Source organism: Marmota monax, unplaced genomic scaffold (assembly GCF_021218885.2).
Source record: "Marmota monax isolate L192 unplaced genomic scaffold, Marmota_monax_Labrador192_F-V1.1 WCK01_AAM20220418_F8-fsc00223, whole genome shotgun sequence".
NCBI classification, from domain to species: domain Eukaryota; kingdom Metazoa; phylum Chordata; class Mammalia; order Rodentia; family Sciuridae; genus Marmota; species Marmota monax.
In genome coordinates this window covers 1801490-1823368 of record NW_026692990.1, presented here as the reverse complement: position 1 = coordinate 1823368, position 21879 = coordinate 1801490, and the positions used below count along the sequence as shown (strand labels likewise).

Sequence of the window (21879 nt, the reverse complement as noted above, 5' to 3'; positions counted from 1 at the left end):
CAGGCAACTTTGTTTTTTAATTAAACTTTCCCTGTATTTAATTAAATTTTCTTACAGAAAGAGACCACTTATTCTGTACTTTTATGGATAACACCTGGTGTCACATTTAGAAATAGACACAAGTTCTGTACATTCATGTGTCACTTAACACTGGGGCTATGGTATGAGAAATATGCCATCAGGGGGATTTCATTGATGTGCAATAGTGTATTTACTACGATGGTTGCAATGTCAGAAGGCAATATGCTCTTATGGTACCACTATCATTGACTGAAACATTGCTATTCAGTATGTAGAGATCTGAATTCATCCATGAAGGCAGTCTTTTACTTTTTAAAAGCAAAAACACAAACAAAATGGAAAAAAGAAAAAAAAGTTGTTGATGTAAAAAATTGTTTTCAAATAATGTCTTCATTCTCCAGACTGTTTTTTTCCCCCCATGGTGATGGGTTTGAACCTGGGTCCTCTCCCATGCTCACTCTACCACTCAGCGTGCTCTTTTTTTTTTTGGGGGGGGGGGGTACTGGGAATTTAACCCAAGGGTGCTTTACCATTGAACCACATCCTCATCCCTTTTTATTTTTTTAATACCTTTTTAGTTGTCGATAGACACAATACCCCCATTTTATTTTTATGTGATGCTGAGGATCGAACCTAGCGCCTTCCACACGTGAGGCAAGTATCATACCACTGAGCCAAAACTCCAGCCCTCACCCCTTTTTATTTTGAGACTGGGTCTCACCAAGTTGCTTAAGGCCTTGCAGGTTGCTGAGGCAGGCCTTGAAATTGTGATCCTCTTTCCTCAGTCTCCCAAGCCACTGGGACTACAGGCGTGCGACACTGCTTACGGTCTGACTGTATCTTGATGAGAATAATCTCATCGAGATATATAAGGAAATCTGACAAGTAGGGACCTAGACTCCAGATTATGTGAAAACACTACAAGACATTCCGATCTGGAGGAGTCAAGCTAGCACCTGCAAAATATGGAATCAGATATAGGTGTACAGAGAGGCATCTATATAGCAATAACACTGGATATACCCAGGTTTATGTTCTTCCACAATACTAATTTACCAAGGTTTTTCTTGAGGTACTATTATACTGTAAAGCATTATATACTGAACACAGTGAAAAATGTAGAACAGCCTTTCTAAAAGGCAATGTGGCAATAAGTGTTAAAAGCCTTAAGTTTTATATTCCAGTTCTGGAAATTTTCTTAAGGAAATAAACATGAACCCCATATATTAGATATTGCTAAGCTTTGCTTATTGATTCAAGACTTATTAATTACCCACTATGTATGGGTAAGTACTGTTTAAGATGAAAAATTAGAACCTAAAGATTTGATCATAGGGAGCTAGTTAAATAAATTAAGAATCATTCATAATTCAGAATATAATGCAACCACTAAAATGCTATAGAAGTATACATAGTGGCATTGATAAGGAACAGATCATTATCTCAACTGGAAACAACAAATTTTAAAATGTATTTTGGGGGTGAGGCTATAGCTCAGTTGTAGAGCACATGACCAGCATGCCGTGTCCCCGGAGTTCCATATCTCCAATACCACAAAATAAGCAAATTCAAAAAATGAAAATAAATAAAAATACCATTTCTACAGTGGTCTGGAGGAAAATACTAAAAAGACATTTTGGGGACTACCAAGAAAATTTGAATGTGGACTGGACATGATATAATATTAAGAAAAATAAGTTCTCTAGGTAATAATAATATTATATTATGGTTTTATAAATGTTTATATGTGAAAGAATTAAAGGATGAAATGTCATCCTTACTTCATATGATTCAGAAAAATTAAAACCTATGTACAATTGGTGCTCTTTATACTTGGGTTCAGCAACCACAGAAAATATTTGAAGAAAAATATCTCCACGGAACATGTGCAATTATTTTTCTTGTAAATATGGTATAACTATTTACATATTATCAGATATTCTAAGTAATTTAGAGATGTGAGGATATGTATAGTTGACATACAAATGTCACACCATTTCATACAAGGAACTTAGGCATCTGTGAATTTTGGAATTCCAGGAGGGTGTGTACTGGAACCACCACCCGCCCCCCCATACAAAGGGGCAACTGTACATAAAAACCTAATACAGCAAATTCTTAACAGTTTCTAAAACTAACTGGTAATATGCAGATACTAATTTCAGGAAATTTATTATATATTTATCAGTATTTTCTCATCAATATTATGTTTACTTCTATGATCATGAAAAATGAAAAAGTCAGAAGTCTTTTCAAATAAGTTACTATAAAATGAATATACAAAAAGTCCCATTCCCAAAGCCTTCTTACTAAATGATTTCACAAACTCTAAGTACTATAAAAATGTAATGTTATTTAAGTAATAATAGATTTTTGAGGATACTAGTTTTTAAATTTTTACTTATATGAATAATTTATACCCTTCTCACACAGTATAAAACTTGTGTCAACTGATGGTAGAATGCAGGGGGTAGAGGAAATACTAGATATTAAATAGTATTCTCCCTTAGTACCTATGTTACCTCCTCAAAAAGACTTTGAGGCAAAAATAAATGTTAATAATGACCAATTCTGTCTGGGCTTGTTGGTATATACCTCTAAACCCAGCTACTAGGTGGACTAAAGCAGGAGATCACAATTGAGCCAGGCTTGGATGTTGTCCTGAAATAAAAAAAATAAAAAGGGCTAGGGATGTAACTCAAGTGGCGGATCACTCCTGGGTTCAATCCCCAGTACCAGGACAAAAAAATCTTCTGGAAGAGGTATGAATAGGAGTTTTTCTTATATTCCCCTTTGTACTTTTCAGTATATTTTAAAGTTCTCAGAAACAAAATGCAAACATTACAAAAAAAGCACAGTCCTCCTTGACTCCTCCCCTTCAAAAAAGTGTCAGTTTGCTCTAGTTACCCCAGCCACGGGTGCTGGGGATTAAACCCAGGGCTTCCTGCATACTAAGCAAGCACTCAACCACTGAGCCACAATCCCCAACCCCCTTCTCTCTCTCTTTTTTTTTTGTTTTTTTGTTTTTGATTATGTACTATCTTGCAACTTACTTAAACTACCTTGAAATTACCTGTACTCACTACTGTAGTAGTCATGGGCAGCACTATAAAACCAAACTCTTCCCTATATTCTTTGCCATGACTCGATACTATCAAATTATTTTGCCAATACAATGATTTTTTAAACCCAATTTTACTTTGCATTTCTGATGCTTGGTTTGAGTATCTTTTCTTGTTATTGAACATCTTTAGTTTCCTATTGTGAAAAAAGTCTGTCCCTAATTTTCTACTGGACTATCTCTTCTTATCTTTAAATGTTACCCTGATCATTAAGAGGAGGACATACCAAAATATGTATACATCTTCTAAAATTGATTTAGTGATACATTAGAAAATGATAACAAAAGGAATGGAAAATGTCCTTTTAAACAAGAACATTACTTTCAGAGTACTTTATATCAGGACTACATTAACATCCTTAATGATAAATCCAGCTCAAAGATAAAAATGCATTTAAAGTATATATCTTGTGACAAAATAATCGTTTATGCTATTGATTCATTTGGAATATACTTACTTAATTTCATGTACATAGCATTTTGCCCATGACATATTTTTCATATATCTTATTTAATAGTAACAAAATCCTATATTACATTCTCTGATACAATCCTGTAATAGCACATTCTGCTATAGCACAATCCTGCTATAGCACATTCTATTCATTCCTCATATTATTATACTGATCTTTTTGAGTGTGATTTACAAGTCTCCCCTAAAAGACCACCCTATTTGTCCACTGCGTAGTTGCTTATCTCTGTGTTCCAGGTATATGGCAGCAACGAGTATGTCCTCAATAAATATTTGTTGAATGACTATCATCACCCTCATTTAAAGAATGAGGAAACTGGCTCAGTGATGAAGTAATCTGCCCCAAGTAACATAGCTATTATGTATTTTTTTCACATAAATTATAATAAGCTTATCTTTGTACTGTATCATTTCAACATTTTAAAATACATCATTGTACTTAAATGTTCACAATATCCTATATATTAGGGTTTTTGAATATAATTTTGTAGTTAAGAATGGAAATTTTGCAATACATTCTAAGCCCACTCAAATCCTAATTTATAATATGAAGTACAGCTGTCTCTTCATAGGCTTGGTTGATCACTAACTGGGTATAGGAGCCTCTATAGGCAGAAAACATTTTTAGGGGAGAGGAGATAAAGAGGGAAGAGAGGAAGAACAGCAGCAGTTAAAACAACAGAGTTGAGGACCAGGTGTAGGTATATTCATCTAAAGACCATAAACAGCTCTTGTAGTATCGACTGCACATGCCACTTTGAAATCTAACCTTGGCCCAGAGGTTTTTCTCAATATTACCTGTATTCATAGAAGACAACTGCAGGCTTTCTCACATATCAACAGTCTCAAAGGCTGGGGAGGCACATAGAATTAAGAGCTGTGAGAAATAATAGATAGGCTATATCAATGCATGGACAGTGCAGTGAAAGAAATAATGACACAAAGAGAAAGGTTAAGAAACTTTAAACATGATCTTACTTACAGTCCTTGACTGGACTATGAGTTTCTCAAGGGCCAATATCAAGCTTCATTCATTTAATATCCCCAAGTCCTTGTACTTATAGACACTCAATAAATGCTTATTCAACTTAATGAAGAGAGGTAAGATGTGAGAAGGGAAAAGATAGATATAAATTTTAAAGTAACCATGGTTTTCATTTATTGAGCACTTGCTATATGCCTCACACAGTACTTTAGATACTATGTAAAATGTTAAAAGGGATAATATTTACCTCTTTTCTAACCTGCTATATGTGGTGCTACTCAAGTATGTTAATAGTGGTGACCTGATGACTATTGGGAAGACTCATTATGAGTTTCTAAGGTTACAGCAGAATCTTGAACATAAGAACCTTGAACAGTAGGGGCTGTATAGATGGAAAGAGATCAAGGCAACCCACAGAACTGGGTAAGACACTTCAGAGAGTATAAATGGGACTCCCAACATTTTGTAAAGTGAAAAGCTACTCTGGTGGAACATTCAGCTATCACTGGCCAGAGACTCAGATTCAAACTGACTGAAGAACAAACCCCATTCCTCCACACCACTGATGATTCGACACAGACCTTAAGGTCCTGAGACATGCTTAGTTAATTGGCCATCATTTCATCACCCTGACTGCCCACCTGACCTGTTGGAGGAGTAGATCAAACTAGTATATTTAATAAATTACCATTCACTTATTATTGCTTACTGGGTATTAAAATCTTACATTTCATCATTTATTCCAATAACCATAGGAATAAGGTATTTCTCCAGATGAAACAATTGGCAGAATTAAATTAACTTACCCAAACTGATAGAACTAATAAGTGACCAGTTCTTGCCAAATCTAGAACTGTCTAGGCTGCTTGCTCCTTCTAAATGGGCTGCATGGTCCTTCTACTCTTTTCAAAGCTTCTCAGACTTTTCTACCTAAATTCTAATAAAGATTTTATATTCACAAAAATAGGTTAAGATATAATGAAAAGGAATCCTGGGGAAATTAAGTAGAAAGAGAAAAGACGGACTGAGTAAAAAGCTCAAAGCTTCTACCCATGGCAAAAAGTTTCCTTTGATTTCACCCTTTATCTTAATTTCATTGGCTGATTCCAGTTCTACGACAGAAATGTACAAGACTAAGCCTGGAACATCCTGACACAGGAAGCTATCAAAGACTACTATACATCATGTCAAGAAGAATCAGGTGCCAATTTTCAGAGAGTCCCACATTAGCCAAAAGGGGGACAATTTGAACTTTAATACATCAGCTTCAAAAATGTATTAAAACTCATCAAGTGTTGATATCCATTAGTGCAAGGTTTTAGAGAGATACATTTATATGTAACCTTTGTGATGACAGGGAACCAATTCCTTATATTGAAAGCAATGTTTTTAAGTGAGCATTTATCCTGTCCTTCCTATATAAACTGTATTACTGAGTAACCAAATAAAAGAAGGGAAACAAAATTATTCTAGCTAAAAGATGAAAACAAAATGATAGCACTGAAACATCACTATTTGGCAGCCCACAATGAATTAATGGATTTTTAAAATCTAATCATCCAAACATAATGAATGTTGTTAATGAACACATCCCCACCATTATGCTTGCCAAAGGAAATGAACCTGAATTTATCAAGCCTCTGGATCCAGTTGCCAATATGCAGGAAATAGGAACACTGATTTAAAGACATTTTGAGGACCATTGTAATAAAGGATTTCAAAATTACTTCCAGCTGAAGGTAAAGCTAAACAGCACTGAAGAGTAAAGTGTTTAATTCTGAGAAAGTAGAGTCCAGAAAAAAAATAAATTGTGCCAACCATTATTTTATGCCAGTGGCAGTATATTCAAACTTACCAATCTTTAAAATCTACATTAAATCATTCTAGAATAATTTAAATCCTCCCTATGTTTAGTCACCACTTAATGACTTTTGAAAAGGAAAAACTTCTTTCAACTCTTAAGATTATACAACCAGAATCGAGGGGTTGGTTTTAACATTTATCTAATTCAATCAGAAATCCAAACTGAATCAGATCTGCAATACCAATCTCCATAAAGACAAATTCCCACTTTCTATGAAATCACATTCTGGGATCAATGTCACCACTGTTAATTTTAAAAGCCAAATGATTTAATCCCAGCCACTCGGGAGGCTGAGGCAGGAAAATCGTTAAGTTCAAAGCCAGCCTCAGTAATGTGGCAAGGCCCTACTTAGTGACTGTCTCAAAATAAAAAAGGGGCTGAGAATGGGGATGTGTATCTGTGGCTGTGCACCCCTGGGTTCAATCCTCGATACCCTCCCCACAAAAAAAAAAAAAATCAAAATGACTAACAACTTTAGGGAACTCAAAGTTGAAAATTTTCAGGTTAACTGCCCAAACAAAAGCTACAGTTGTTTTCCTCATATTGAGAGCCACTCCTTCACTATCTGAAAGCATTTCTATAACCAGAAAACCAAGCTAGTCAACAAGTACATCAAGTTTTAGCAACTCAATCCCTATGACACATCAAATAAGAGGGCTTCCAAAGAATCTTAAGAGCTGAATTATCCCGGACATTAACATATATAAACATCTGGTAACCAGTCATTGAAGAAAGAGTCAGAGAACAATACAGGAAAACACAAAGAGTCCAAGTGCTTGTGATTACCTTATATATGCTGAGATCATTGTAAAACAGCCTAATATGGTTACAGCTACACAACAGAATTCAACAACTTATCTTTCTCCAGGACAGGTAACATGGAATGCAAGAGCAAATATTTTCAAAGCTACCCAATTTTTCATTTCAATCATACTTTGAACTCTTGGTTGAAAACACACAGCAAAAGAAAAAAAAAAAAAAAAAAAAAAAACAACTGCATTTCCATTGTGAATGGCAGCTGTTAAAAAACTGTGAAAGGGGCTGGGGATATAGCTCAGTTTAAGGCCATGGGTTCAATCTCTAGCACTACCAAAAACAAACAAATAAAGTGGCTTGTCACTAATTCACTTTAAAACAAACAAACAAAAAAAACCTGTGGAAAACATTCAAATAGTGGAATGCTACTACACACAAAGTTCTATACAACTACTCTACAATTATCCTAGTTTCACAAACTTAGGCTACTACAGAAAATTCAAAAATATCTAATCACTATACCCAATATGCTCCAAACTGTTTTTACTGAAAGCATGATCTTGCTATAATTCCCCAAGAAAAGATCTGAGTGCATAATCCATAGATTGGTGATTCAATCATTTCATCTAAAAAAAATTAAAGATTTTCAATTGTGATGACCTCTCCCCTTTCTGTCCCTTCAACTAGAAAATACTCTTGTTTTAAAGATAGAAATAAGTAGCCTTGCTCTTCCCACATTTTGTGCCTCAGTCAAACACTGGCTAAGCCTGTGTGTTCAATTTCCATTCTCTGGTTTTGACCATGGAAGGAGTAGATCAAGGGATGGCTAATGCTGCATAAGAAATGAACAGTTTAAAGGACTTTATGCTGAAAGGACCATCATTTCCAGATGAAATAAAATGAAAAATAACAAGAATAAAAGTATACTTGTATTTAATAGCTGGGAATCAGAATATTAAATGGAAGCTCTCAAATATTGTTTTTGTATTGCAAATTCAAGAACAGTATGACAGCCAGAGGAACTCATCACTGTCTTAATAGCTTAGAAGTTATGGGTCAGAGCACCAGAGATAACATCATCAAAAGAATAAAAAGCAACTTTATAATGTCATATAAAAATAACTAAATCACCTAAGGACACTGAAACCATGCATAAAAAACCCCAAAGGCATAATCAGGTCATATCTAGGAAACATTAGCTGCTACTACCAAGAGGCCTACTTTTCATGTGTAACAGTAAACAAAGCCAAGACATGGAACTGAATTCAGATATCAAATCAGACTTTACCACAAAAAAGGAATCCATGACTAGTTATTTTAGGATAGTGATTAGGCCAGCAGTATCAACTCCAACAGGGATACAGGAGATTACTACCATTGTTTCATTATAATGGATCCTCCAGGGTCTTTAATTTAACAAGAATGGGTTAGACACCACTACTGGGCTAAAATTCCCAAATGTAGGGGAAACACTATAGGACAATTTCTTCAACAAATAAATTAGAACTAAAAAAATGACAGAACCTACAGACTAAATCATATATAAGAGCTCTACCAACTATTTTCAATAAATGATCTTTCTCTGGATCTGGAGTCAAACAAACAAAACCAAAGCTGAGAAAATCAGGGAAATCTGAACACTAGTTTGCATATTTCTTATTTAAAAAGAAAAAAAAAATCACACTTTTTTTCAGCTGTAATAATTTTGAAGTTATGTTGAAACAGCCCAATTCTTTTAAAGATATAAATATTTTTACAAATAAAATGATATGATAGCAAAGAGTTATTTCAAAGTAATCCAGGAAATGGGAAAAAAGTTGACTCAAATTTTTTTGTTTGAAATTTTTCACAACTGTTTAAAACTGATGACATAAAACCTTCCAATTTCATTTTTTGAATGATGCTTAGAATGATTTAAAAAGTCATATACAGAAATCCCACTTAAAACACAATAAGCAACCAGTGTCACATCAGATCCAGACAATGGAAGAAACCAAAGTAGCTCAATCACAGAATGGAAATATCCCCACCATCTCATACTACCCACAAAGATCTACAAAAAAACGAACCTAAAATCACAGCCAATCATACTCATCCTGGTGGGAAATCCCAACACGGCTCCAACAGCCTTCTGAACCTTCCTGACCAAGTTGGTCCACTGGTTCCTCTGGAGCACTAACCCCTCAGGTCAGGCTATTGAAGGACCTACAAAAAAAGGTGGGGTGGGGGAGAGATACACAATGCATTTATTAGAGAGTAGGGGAGTTAACCATTATATAAATGTTCAAACATAATCAATTATTACTTCTGAAGCAATAATCCTCACATATCAATTTGCATTTTTTAGGACCTGCTTTGAGCTGTAACTGAAGCCTTCAGAAACCAATAGCTATAACAATACCTACAAACTGACACTTAGAAAACACCTCTGAAAACTCAACTCAGTATTCAACCAAAATGAAATTACAGGACAGTGTTGATCTTATAGACAAAATTATATCCTCTCTATAAGCTGATACTAAGGAAATTTTAAATATATCTGTGAAAAAATTATACACATAAAAATTAATTTTCACCTTCATACATGCTTTTTGGCCATACTGGGAGACAAACGATAAACATCCTGGAAATTCAGGTTGAACTTTGCCATTGAACCTTAGACAAAAGTTTTTATTTGGTATTGCCACTCCTTCCTCTCTTCTCAGAGATCTACCTAGAATAATTTAAACCTTTTAGGTCATGCCTAGATGATCATTCCCAGATTTATTCTCATGCTGAATGCCAAAGAGTCAAATTGAAGATTAGTTAATTTGTGATCACTGTTTAACCCACTGTAAAAGGCACTAAGACAAAAATCTCAAAACAAAGTGATCACCTGAACTCAAATGAGAGGAATGTATTTGCCTCCAAAGTACTTCAAATTTAAGCCAACCTTGAAACTCAAAAATAGAGTACACACAGCTAATTATCAGATGATCACCCACTGTAAATTTTCAATCACTGTATACCTTTTGCCACCATATTCCTACTTCACCCATAATCCAACCAAAAATAATTGAAAATAATCACTCATTTTAATATTGGCCTAATCAAAATATTAACAGTAAGGAAAACTCCAAATCACATACTTATTAAGTATGCTAGAAAACACAAAATGACAAAAGCACAAAAGGAAGTAGTATATTAAAGAACAAGCAGTGATTCCATTTGGAAAAGAAGCTTGGTTTGCCAATTGACCTTTCTGACATCTCTAAGAAGTACCCTGCTCAGGTAAGGAGATACCAAAGAGCAGATCCCCACAGGGATCTTTAGGAACAAATAAATGTGCAGGAGAAAACAGCACAGGCACCTGAAAAGTAGCTAGCAGAAGTTTCCTTTACCATTGTAAAAGGCATGGCACCAAATTTCACTACTTTTGTAGAGTGACTTACAGGACAGATTGCTTTTGAAGGAGTAGGAGAAAGGAGTAGCTAAGGAATAAGGGACCCCTTCCAAAAGGTGAAACGGCTGGATGTACCACTTAACAAGAACATTATTAATGACTGGCGGTCATTCTAGGAGAGTGATTTTGCACTGAAATTCCTAGACTAGTGGAAGAAAAGAGCAGGGATTACAATGTTCAAACATTAGGAACCCCTGGAGATAGAATGGCTTATGAACTTTATTCTTTCCCAGGTAATAAAACTAGCATGACACAAGTGCATCTACCAAAATACTTTCTTTTTTTTTTTGGCAATACTAGGGATTGAACCCAGGGCCTTGCCCAGGCTAAGCAAGCATTCTACCACTGGGCTACATACCCAGCCCATACCAATGTATTTTTACACCAAGAAAAAGTCATCACAATTCACTGTGTGCCTACCATGAGCAAGGTACTTTACAAATTTGCTCATTAATTTTAGCAACAACCCTTATAAACACTAAGAATCTGAAAAGTAATTTGCCCAAGGTCGCAAAGTTCAACGTGAACCCAAAGCACACAATATTTCCACCATACCAGGCTGCCTCACACGAATAGGAAATGTTGGTGTCTCCTCAATCTATGCAACATTGGGGCTAAAAGAAAGCAATGCTGAACATGTAATCTATAAAGGAAACAAATGATAGGGAATTAATTGCCTCAGTTACAGTGACATGGAGAAGAGAGAAAATAGAGCAGAACAGGGCAATGTTTAAAGGGCAAGATATACCAATGCTATTTTCTAATACATGGAAGGAGGATAATGTAGCAGAACCTGACCCCTTATTAGGGGATTCAGTTCCTGGAAAAATAGCATGGGGAGCGGGCAGGGAACAGAAGGATTTAATAAGCGTGATGCAGGTAAGAAAGAAGTGATTAGCAGCAAAAATAGATATCCACAGACAAAAATGCTACAGAAATGCAGTGTAAGGCAGGGGGAAAAAGATGGGTGGCAGGCTTGCAGGAGGATTGGGAGAGGGACAGAGAACAGAAAGTTGGTTTAGTGGAGGGCCTTTTTATGGGGAGGGGTACGAAGAAGGGAATGCTAACAGCTGTGAAAGCAGCAATGGAAGACTGCAATCATCTAAACACTGACCACACTGAACATGAATGCACTGTTACGCCCAGGAGCAGTCTAGCAGCATGCAGTTGAAGAAATCAGTACCCTATGCTTTGATCAGGTCATAAAAGTGTGAGGATCCGAGGAAATGGAAGGTTACTATGACTCCATCCACAAAGATAGGAGTAAATGTAGGGAACGGGATAGGTTGGAGGACTCAGACTAGGCTCTAAATTGACTTCCCCCCTTAAATACGCGCCCCAACTATCCACATAAACGAGCGAGATTTGACAGGACGGCAGAATTTGTAAAGAGGGAAGAGTACGTCAGACACTATACAGCTTGACCCTAAACCTTAGCACGGGAGTTGGGTAGGTAGATAGAGCCCACTTCAACTCATGAAAAACTAGGGGATTCATCTAGGTCGTACCAAGGGCTGAAACCGGAGGCGGGCTCGCAAAAATGGTAGGGTGGAGGGTACAAGTCGCTGTTGGCTTGCCCCACATCTCTTCCACAGCCCAATCTAACCCCAATCCCACTACCCAACTCCAGACTCCCCTCCCACACTTCCCAATCCGCCCACTGCGGCGGTAACGGAGGCGTTGACCGATTGATTGGTGGGGCAAAGGCAGGCCCACACGCGGCTGAGGCCCGGGAAATGGTGTCGCCTTAGCCGACAAGAAACGGATGATCTTCCTGTCAGGTACGGTTTACCGGCACCTCGGCGTTTTGCCATTCGTCACTTCCTTAACGTTGGGTACCTGAAAGGCGTCACAAGCGCGGATAACCAACACCCCAGTCCCGGGTCCTAGCCGGACAGACATCAGCCTCCGCCGCCATCTTAACAGCAGGCGGACCGACCCTAGTCACTGCCCCCCCACTCCGGAGCTACCTCTGCCACCACCAACGGATCCCACGAGGACCTAACCCCGCTCCCGCGAGAACTCACCGGCTAAGAACTGCACGAGCAGAAGACGTTGCCACCGCCTCCGCGGCTGCTGCAGTCAGTAGCCGAACTGCTGCCGCCCGCGCAATCCCGCGAGAACCTCTACCGGACAGGGAAAAGCCTGAGCCCAGCCCTTCCCAGACCCCTCCTCCCACCAAAGCCGAAGTCGCTACAGCTCCGCTCTCACCCTACGCGAAGCTAAAAGCAAATGACGCACAACCGCACGAAGCACCACGGGGCGGAGCCAATCTACCGCCGCCGGCTCCCGCATGCGCTGTGAGAATTATCGCGATATTACGTTTGGCCTCGGCGAGACCTTCGAAATTCACCGCAGGATGCCGCCCGCGCCTCGCCTTTAGGAAACATGAGATCTCGCGAGACCTGCCGCACGCTCCTAAAAAGGAGAGAGGCGGGGCTTCATGAAAATGACTGGGAGTTTTTCGGGGAAAGGGAGGAAGCTCCGGTCCTGCAGGGATCTCGCCTACCACGAGGTTTCCGACCCACTGCGGAGCTGGCTGCCAAACCTCGCGATGACACAGCTCAGCGCCAAATCTCGGCCATGTCCTGAAAACTGCCTCCGCCCCCGATCTAGGTGTCTAGAGCTTGCCTAGTGCTTGAAGAAATTTTAAAAAGTCAACCTGTTTATTCTCACGCTTCCGGGCAGGGTTGTACCAATTAGCCAAACTCCATTCTGGAAGGGGAGCAATAGGTCCCCCATTGTTACCCACCTCCAGGAATAAAATATTATTCTGGACTAACACATAGAAGATGTTCGATCTCACAATAAGCACGCAAATGCAAATGAAAACAATGACATAACATTTTTTGCACATTAGAGCGGTAAAATTTCTAAAAGACCTATAACATCCAGACTCCTTCTCTCGCCGCACTGCAGGCTAACCTGAATCCATCTTAATCTAACTAAAGGTTCGGACCATTAGTTCTAGCTCCAAAGCCACCAATTTTAACTACTGAAGCTTTACCTTGGCATAACCAAAAAGACCCAATAAAGTGGTTTTCTCCAAACAAAGGAGTCTGCCCTCAAAGGCAAATTCAAGCTTGCGGGGGAGGGGGGCATTGAAGGGGGTGAGTGCTTGAAGCTTTTAATATGGCAGTTTTTCCACGTCCAGCCCACAATGTTTCTCCAATAAATCTTGGGATCCAATCTGGCTCGATTTGTGGGCTTTTCCATTCTAATGCATTGTTCTGTCCATTCTAATTTAAATATTATTCCCTTAGAGTAAATGTTAATAGACAGTAGTACAAATACCCCCATCTTATCTTTTAAAATATCTTCTTGGTTATTCTTAGCAATTTTTCGCCTGGATGAACTTTAGAATCATATTAAGTTCCAGAAACTTGGTATATTTATTGAAATTGCATCAATTGCATGTCAATATCACAAAATGGACATCACTACGAAATTGAGCCTTCTTATTCAGAAGCATGGTATCCCTTCTCCACTTGTGAAAACGCTTTTATTATATTCCTCAATAAAGTTTGATAGTTTACTTACAGGTATTTTTATTCGTTTTTCTTGCTATTGCGAGTGAGATTTTTCTTTAGTATTAAATTTTCAAAATTCTTATTGCTATAGATAAGAAGACTACTGATATTTGCCTATCCACTTTTGTAATCGAATAAAAATGTTGTATTTTACTAATGATAAGGAAAATGCAAATGAAAACAATGACATACAATTTTCATCCTTTATATTGGCTAAAATTATAAAGATTGATAACAATTCATTTTGGCATAGCTATAGAAAAATAGGCACTCTCTCACAACACTGGAGGGTGTAAATTAGTATAGCCTTTTGGGAAAGCAATTTGGAATAAATTTATCAGAATTCAAAATGCATACACACTTTGACCCAGCAATTACTATTCTAAGAATTTCTCCTACAGAAATACTGATACATGTGTATGAAACATATACACAAACCCATTCATTAAAGCGTTGCTTGCAATAATCCCCTCCCCCCCTAAAAAGGAAACAAGGCTAATGTACATCCATCCGGAAATAGTTAAATAAACTGTAGTACAATCATACAATGCAGCTGTTTAAAAGCTGGGATAAATTTTGATTCCCCGATATATAAAGATCTACAAGACATTGTTAAAAATTTTTAAATCATCCGAAATGAATGCGCGCCCGTGCGTGCGTGCGTGTGCGTGTGTGTGTGTGTGTAGTACCATTTAGATACCAAAACATATATATATATATATATATATATATATATATATATATATATATATATATACACACACACACACACACAACGCCTATTAGTTACCCGCGAAGCCTGCCTGCCCGCCCCTCACTTTCCCTTTGAGGCCGCCTTCCACGAACCCGTGAGAGAAACGCCTGAGGCCTGGCCTCTACACCCTCTCTAGGGCCACTTGGCCAAGGCTAACGCCGGTACCTCGCATCCCCACTGTCGGCCGCTCTCCGTTCGCGCTGCCAGCAGCTGCCCCGCTGTCCCTGAAGATGCGGCTAGCTCTCTACTGGCGCCGGCTGGGGCCTGGGGGAGGGGAGAGGAGGCGGGGTTCAGGGAGGGTTGGGGCAGACCGCCCGGCCCCTTCAGCAGCCTTTCCCGCAGGCTCCCCAAGGCCGCCACCTCCGTGCCTTCGCGCAGGGTCCCGTGAGAACTGCCCCCCCTACCCCCGAGGAACCAAAGACGGCGGCGCAAACAGAGCCCGTTTTCCTGCCCAGGGGTAGAAGCTCACCTTGGCCGCAATGGCTCCCCAGGGCCCGCAGGAGCGTGCAGGGTCCGCGGCCCTGCTTCAGCCCTGCTCCCCTCGCTCGCCCTCGGTCAAAAGCCTCCCCCCTGCGGCTCTGCTCACACTCGATTTGAGGCTCCACCCACCACACCAGAAGCCCCGCCTCTGGCCCTTGGGAGGGCACTCCCTCCGCGGTGAAGCTGGGTCTCCTGCAGGGGACCCCTCCTGTGTACTCACTGCCCAATAAAGGCAACCAAAAAGGATAGTAGGGTCGCTAAAGAACTGAGATTTGACTCTAGGCACACTGAACGCTGCTGAAAAGGACATGATTTGATTTGATTTACGTTTTAAAAATTAACGACCTCTCCAGCTGCCTTGAAGAATGAGGGATGGGGGGCAAGAGGGCAAACCCAGACTGCGGATGGCAGGACAACAACACCATAGTGAGATCACAGGGCAAACTCTTAAAATACTTCAGACACATAGTAAGTCCTCAAACATTCTCTTTTTCTCTTTGGTGTTATTTGGGGTAGTATAATTGGCCAGGAATCCATAGAGGATCGACATTTATAAATGCATTGGCATACAACGAATCTGGTAGGAGATCCCCTATTAATTGTGCTTCGTCTGGGAGTGCAGAATGAGATTGAGGGGTAAGAAGATGGAGGCTTTAATTTGCAACTCTACATACTTTTATTAAGGTTTGAACTATTTAAAAAAAAGGATGTGTTAATTTGATATCTTAAAGTATAAATTAAAAAGCACTAACCAAAGAACACTTGAAATATAAAGGAAATAAAAATTGTAATCATATCCTTCAGTTTTAATTCCATCCTTGCAAAACTGGCTCATGCCTGAAATTCGGAATCTGGAGTGGATCCACCACCACCACCACCTATGTAAACTTACACACTAAATTTTGTATACAAATCTCAGGAAATGTATAGAAGCCCTGTGAGATAGATTGTCTCATTGAATATACTTCTAATGTTATTATTAATGGGTAAATGTAATTCCACTCTAAGGCTAATTATTTATTTAACTAAAACCCTATATTTAGATCTTTTTTATTATAAAAAATGCAGACGTAGCTTCTGCAGCAGTCATTGAAGGCCAACAACCATAGCTCTGCCCTATGGCATCACCATGGGCCTCAAGAAGAACCATAGGGTAACCAAGACAAGCACACCAAATCTGTGCAGTACATGATTCAAGGTGTGTAGCTTTGCCTCATAGGAGGTGCATGAAATAGCACTGCTCCAGGTCTCCAAGGATAAATAGACTCATCAAGAAAAGGGTGGGTCACACACTCATGCCAAAAGTAAAGCTAGAGATGCTGAGCAACACACTGGCTGCCATGAGGAAAGCAGCTTGCAAGAAGAATTGAATCCCCTCTCCCCTCTATACATAATAAAATCTTTATAAAAGGAAAAAAAGAAACGCAGACATGAATGTCAATGTAACTAAACGCATATTTCTAAGATTTTTTTCTTAAGAAGAAACTTGTAGAAATGGAGTAGCTAGGGTTGAAAGGTCATTATTCCTCAAAATACAGAACAGGATCTCCAGAATAGTTTTAACAATATGAAATCCACCAGAAATACCCCCCAAAATTCGATTTATACCAATATTTCTATACCATCACCCATATTACTAGTATAGTTCTAAATTTTTTTTCAATTTAATAAACGCTTTAATTCTAATTCCCAACTCTCACAGCATCTGCTTTAATTTCAATAAGCCATGATCTCTACAGCTAACTCTAACCTCTACCTTTCTTCTGTTAACTCCTAGTCCCATAAAATCTAGTTCCCCATCTCTAATTCTAAAATCCCACATACCTCACAACCCTAGTTTACATTTAAATCTGCAGCAGTTGCTAGTTCTCTTGCTAACTCCATTGATCCAATCCTAACTCCCACCAATACTACACCCCCACAAACACAGACACCATTTTTCATTTCTCTTATTGTAAAATATTCAGAAAATATATGAAAGCATAAAGAAAATGCCAAAAGAAAAAAGGTTGGGACAGAGGATGTAGCTCTGTGGCAGAGCACTTACCTACCATGTGTGATGACCTGATTTGATCCCCAGTGCTGAAAAAAATAAAAAATGCGGTCCCATCACCCAGAGAGACAATGTTCTGGTTTAATGTCCTCCCAGCCTTTTCTATAAACACACACACACACACACATTTCTAAACAAAAATATTATCATGGCATATTGTTATTTAATAGCCAAGTATTTGTCATGTCACTGATTATTTGTCTATAACATTTTAATGGCAATATGAAACATTCCTTTTTTTTTTTTTTTTTGCAGTTCTAGGGATTGAACTCAGGGGCACTCTGCCACTGAAATACATCTCCAGCCTTTCCCCCCAGCCCTCTTTTTATTTTTATTTTGAGACAGGGTCTTGCTAAGTGATTGAAGCTGCCTCAGCCTCCTGAATATATGGGAATTTAAATGAGTACCTTGGTACCCAGCTAAGCAAGTCTTTCTTGGACATATAATTAACTTTGGTTTTGTTCTTTTTTTTATTTTAAAAATCTTCTCCTAAATTTATGTGAATGAATTATTATAAAACACTCACCACAGATAAATTTTAAATTCACCTAACATTCATACATACACAAACGGAAATACATAGTTTAGTATTATGTTGTTTTTTTTTTATATATAAATTGTATTTGATGTACTGTTCTGTTAATTGCTTTATTCGCTTAATTTACCTTAAAGATCTGTCCATGTCAGGATATAAAAATCTATTTCATTCACTTTACCTACTACATAACTATTTTATTGAATGAGTGTATGTAGTTAACCATTCACCTGTTGATAAACATGTCTTCAATCCTTTACTTTTACAGAGCTTTTTGTTATTATTAGCAGCCCTGTGATGAATATCTTTTTACATGATTTTTTGTGCATATGCTAAAATATTTCTGTAAAGTAAATACATAAAAATGAAATAGATCAAAGATCACATTCTGAAACTTTAATATATAATGCCAAATTGCCCTCTAGAAAACCTACTTCAGTTTATATCTCCTCAATGTTCTTAATGAAATTGGATATTAATGAATCATTTTAAAATTTTGCCATTGTAATGGATGAAAAAAATCTCTCATTGTTTGCATTTTCATGATTAGCAAGTTTAAGGAATATTTTGTATGTTTGTTGGCTATTTACTTACCTTATTTTGTGGCTTCCCTGCTCACACCCTTTAAACTATTTTCCAGCTATATTGTATGTCTTATTATTGAATTATGGAGTCAGGATGTAAATTTTTGTGACATGGGGGAAATTTTGTTGCAGCATTTTGCTTATTTTTAAATTTTGTTTATGAGGTAATTTGGGGTATAGATGCTTTAAATATATAAGCTGGGCATGATGGCTCCCACTTGTAGTCCCAGTGACTCTGGAGGCTAAGGCATGAGGAAGGCAAGTTGGAAGCCAGCCTCAGCAACTTAGCAAGATCCTGTCTCAAAATAAAAAAATTAAAAGGGTTAGGCGGATAGCTCAGTGGTAGAGCACCCCTGGTTCAATTCCCAGTATGGAAAAAAAAAGTATATTGATGCATACACATTTATCAATAGTTTTTTTTATGGCTTTTGCATTTTGGAATCTTGCAAAAGGAGAGAGAGAGAGAGAGAGATTGAGAGAGAGAGAGAGAGTGTGTGTGTGTGTGGTGTGCCAGGGCCTTGTGCATGTAAGGCAAGCACTCTACCAACGAGCTATATCCCCAGTCTGTCCTTTCTACTCTTAAGATTAGAAACATTGTCCTGAATTTCCTGATAATATTTTAGAATGTTTTATGTTTAATTCTTTAAATCATCTGAAGTTTTTGTTAACACATTCCTAAGTCAATAAATATTCTCATGATATTATCTTCTATAGATTAATATTATTCCATTACAATACTAATTACTTATTAGGGTCTTAAACTTTTACTGAGCAATCATTCTTTCCCTTTACCAAAAACCAAATTCCTGGGACTGGGTATGTAGCTCAATGGTAAAGTGATTGCCTAGCATGTATGAGGATCTAGATTCAATCCCTAGCACCAAGAAAAAAAAAATGGGGACGGGAATATAGTGCAGTAGTAGAACACATGCATAATATGTACATAATTCCTGACTCCATAATTCAAAAATAAACAAAAACAAAAATAAAAATTTTTATGACTATATACATGGACTTAAATATATAAAGCATCTATTTAATAGTCTTAAAATCCATACCAGCACCAACATCAAACTAGTTTTTAAATTGACAGACAATAATTATACATCTTTATCAGCACAATATAGTGTATTGATACATGTATAAATTGTGTAATTATCAAATCAAGATAGTTAGCATATCCATCACATGACACATCATTTCTTCATAGTGAAAGCATTCAAAAGCCTCTCTTCTAGCTATTTTGAAAGATGCCTTATTGTTATCTAAAGTCATCCTACTGTGCAACAGATCACCAGAACTTGTTCCTCCTATGTAATTGTAACTTTGTACCCATTGAACAATCTCTCCCAGCCTCCTTTCCCTCACCAGCCTCTGGAAACAGATATTTTACTCATTATTTCCACGAGATTAACTTTTTTAGACTCCTCATGAGTGAGGAGTATGCAGTAATTGTCTTTCCATTTCTAACTTATTTCACTGAACATTATATCCTCCAGGTCCTTTCAAGCTATCACAAATGATAGGATTTCATTCAGTTTATCACTATACATTATGCCATTGTGTGTATATATCATGTTTTCCTTGCACATTCATCTGTTGGTACATACTGAGGTTTATTTCCACATCTTGGCTATTGTGAAAAGTGCTGCATTTATAAACCTGAGAGTGCATTTGACATTTGTCTGTTTTGCTTGTTTCCTGTGTTGTTAGAATCTTGTCTAAAAAATCCTTGCCCAGACCAATATCATGTAGTATTTCCTCTGTATTCTTCTAGAAGATTCATAGTTTCAGGTGTTACATTTAAATCATATTTTTGTATTCATTAAAATTACACAAAATAGTGGGATTCATTGTGATATATTCATAAGTGCAGATAGCATAATTAGGTCAATTTCATGGCCCAGTATCTCCCTTTTCAATTCCCATCTCCCTCCCCTGAATATCCTTATCTACTCTACTGGACTCTCTTATATTTTCATGAAATCCCTTTTTATTTCATTTTTTCTCTCTAGTTTCCATATATGAGAGAAAACATACCGTTCTTGACTTTCTGAGTCTGGTTTATTTCATTTGACATGATGTTCTCCAGTTCCATCCATTTTCCTGCAAATGAAATAATGTCATTCTTCTTTATGACTGAGTAAAACTCCACTGTGTGTATATGTACCACATTTTCTCAATTCATTCATTCATTCATTGACAGGCATCTATACTGATTCCATAACTTGGCTATTTTGAATTGCACTGCTATAAACATGCGTATGACTATACTCTTCTGAGTAATTTTTTGAATGAACATTAAGTAATGGTATAGCTAGGTCACATGTGGTTCCTTTCCTAGTTTTCTGAGGAATCTCCTTATTGCTTTCTGTAGTGGTTACTGATGAGGGCCACAACCAAGTTAAGATGGCACCTGGCAGTATGCTAGGAGGAGTGGTTTCTGAGCCAACACCAGCGAGCCATTAAGATGATGGAGATTCCTTAATGACCGACTGCTGTGTCTAGATTATGCCAATTAAGTTAAGCTGTGTATAATTATTAAGATGACGAGGATTCCTTAATGACTGATTGCTGTAACTGGATGATGCTAAATTGAGTCAAGCTGTGTATTCAGTTACGTATATATACCTCTGCTGTACTACAATAAAGTGGCTCCCGCTGTATCAACCTTCACAAGTTGCTTGTCACCCCCTGGCTATTTTGCCCAGCCAGACTGCGGCAGTTACACTAATTTACATTCTAACCAAAAGTGTGAGTGTTCCTTTGTTAGAGTCTGTAAACAAGTCAAAATAACACCTGGCATTTAGCCAGGGGAATGTTAGAGTTCGTAAACAAGTCTGGATGGTGCCTGGCAAAATGCCAGAGGGAGTGGTTTGAGAAGTAACAAAAGCGAGCCATTAAGTGTGGAGATTCCTTATTGGTTGACTGATGTATCTAGTTTATGCTAATTAGATAAGCTGTGTGGAATGTATAAATACTGCTCCTGTCCTGCAGTAAACGGCTCCCACTCCTGCTGTATCAAGTACACAAGTTGTTCGTCTGATTTTTTATGTAGGCATTGTTAGCTATAAACTTTCTTCTTAGAGACTTCCCAATGTCCCAGAAATTCTGATAATGCTGTATCTCTATTCTTATTTGTATCTCTATTCTTATTTTTAAATTAATCCCTATCTTTTCTATGACTCATTCATTGTTCAAAAGTGTATTATTCAATCACCACGTGTTTCTATAGTTTCTATAGTTTTTCTTGCTGTTTCCTTACATTATATGTAAGGAATC

At 37.8% G+C, this 21879-nt stretch overlaps 1 protein-coding gene across 15 annotated transcripts in view; it reads right to left on the bottom strand.

Moving 5' to 3' along the window:
* Nucleotides 1-15529, bottom strand: part of Huwe1 (HECT, UBA and WWE domain containing E3 ubiquitin protein ligase 1) — a 152458-nt gene extending 136929 nt beyond the window's left edge. For 10 of the 15 annotated variants that reach the window (XM_046452541.2, XM_046452545.2, XM_046452548.2 and 7 more), the window contains exons 1-3: nt 15415-15529; nt 15111-15209; nt 9289-9424 (exon numbers count right to left, since the gene is read on the bottom strand). The gene's annotated coding sequence lies outside the window, so the exon portion shown is untranslated. Of the gene's footprint in view, nt 1-4412; nt 4492-9288; nt 9425-12500; nt 12602-12688; nt 12867-15110; nt 15210-15414 lie in introns of those variants that run through there. The other 5 variants (XM_046452543.2, XM_058582043.1, XM_058582042.1 and 2 more) reach the window with 5 other exon arrangements.
* Between the last annotated feature and the right edge of the window lie 6350 nt (nt 15530-21879).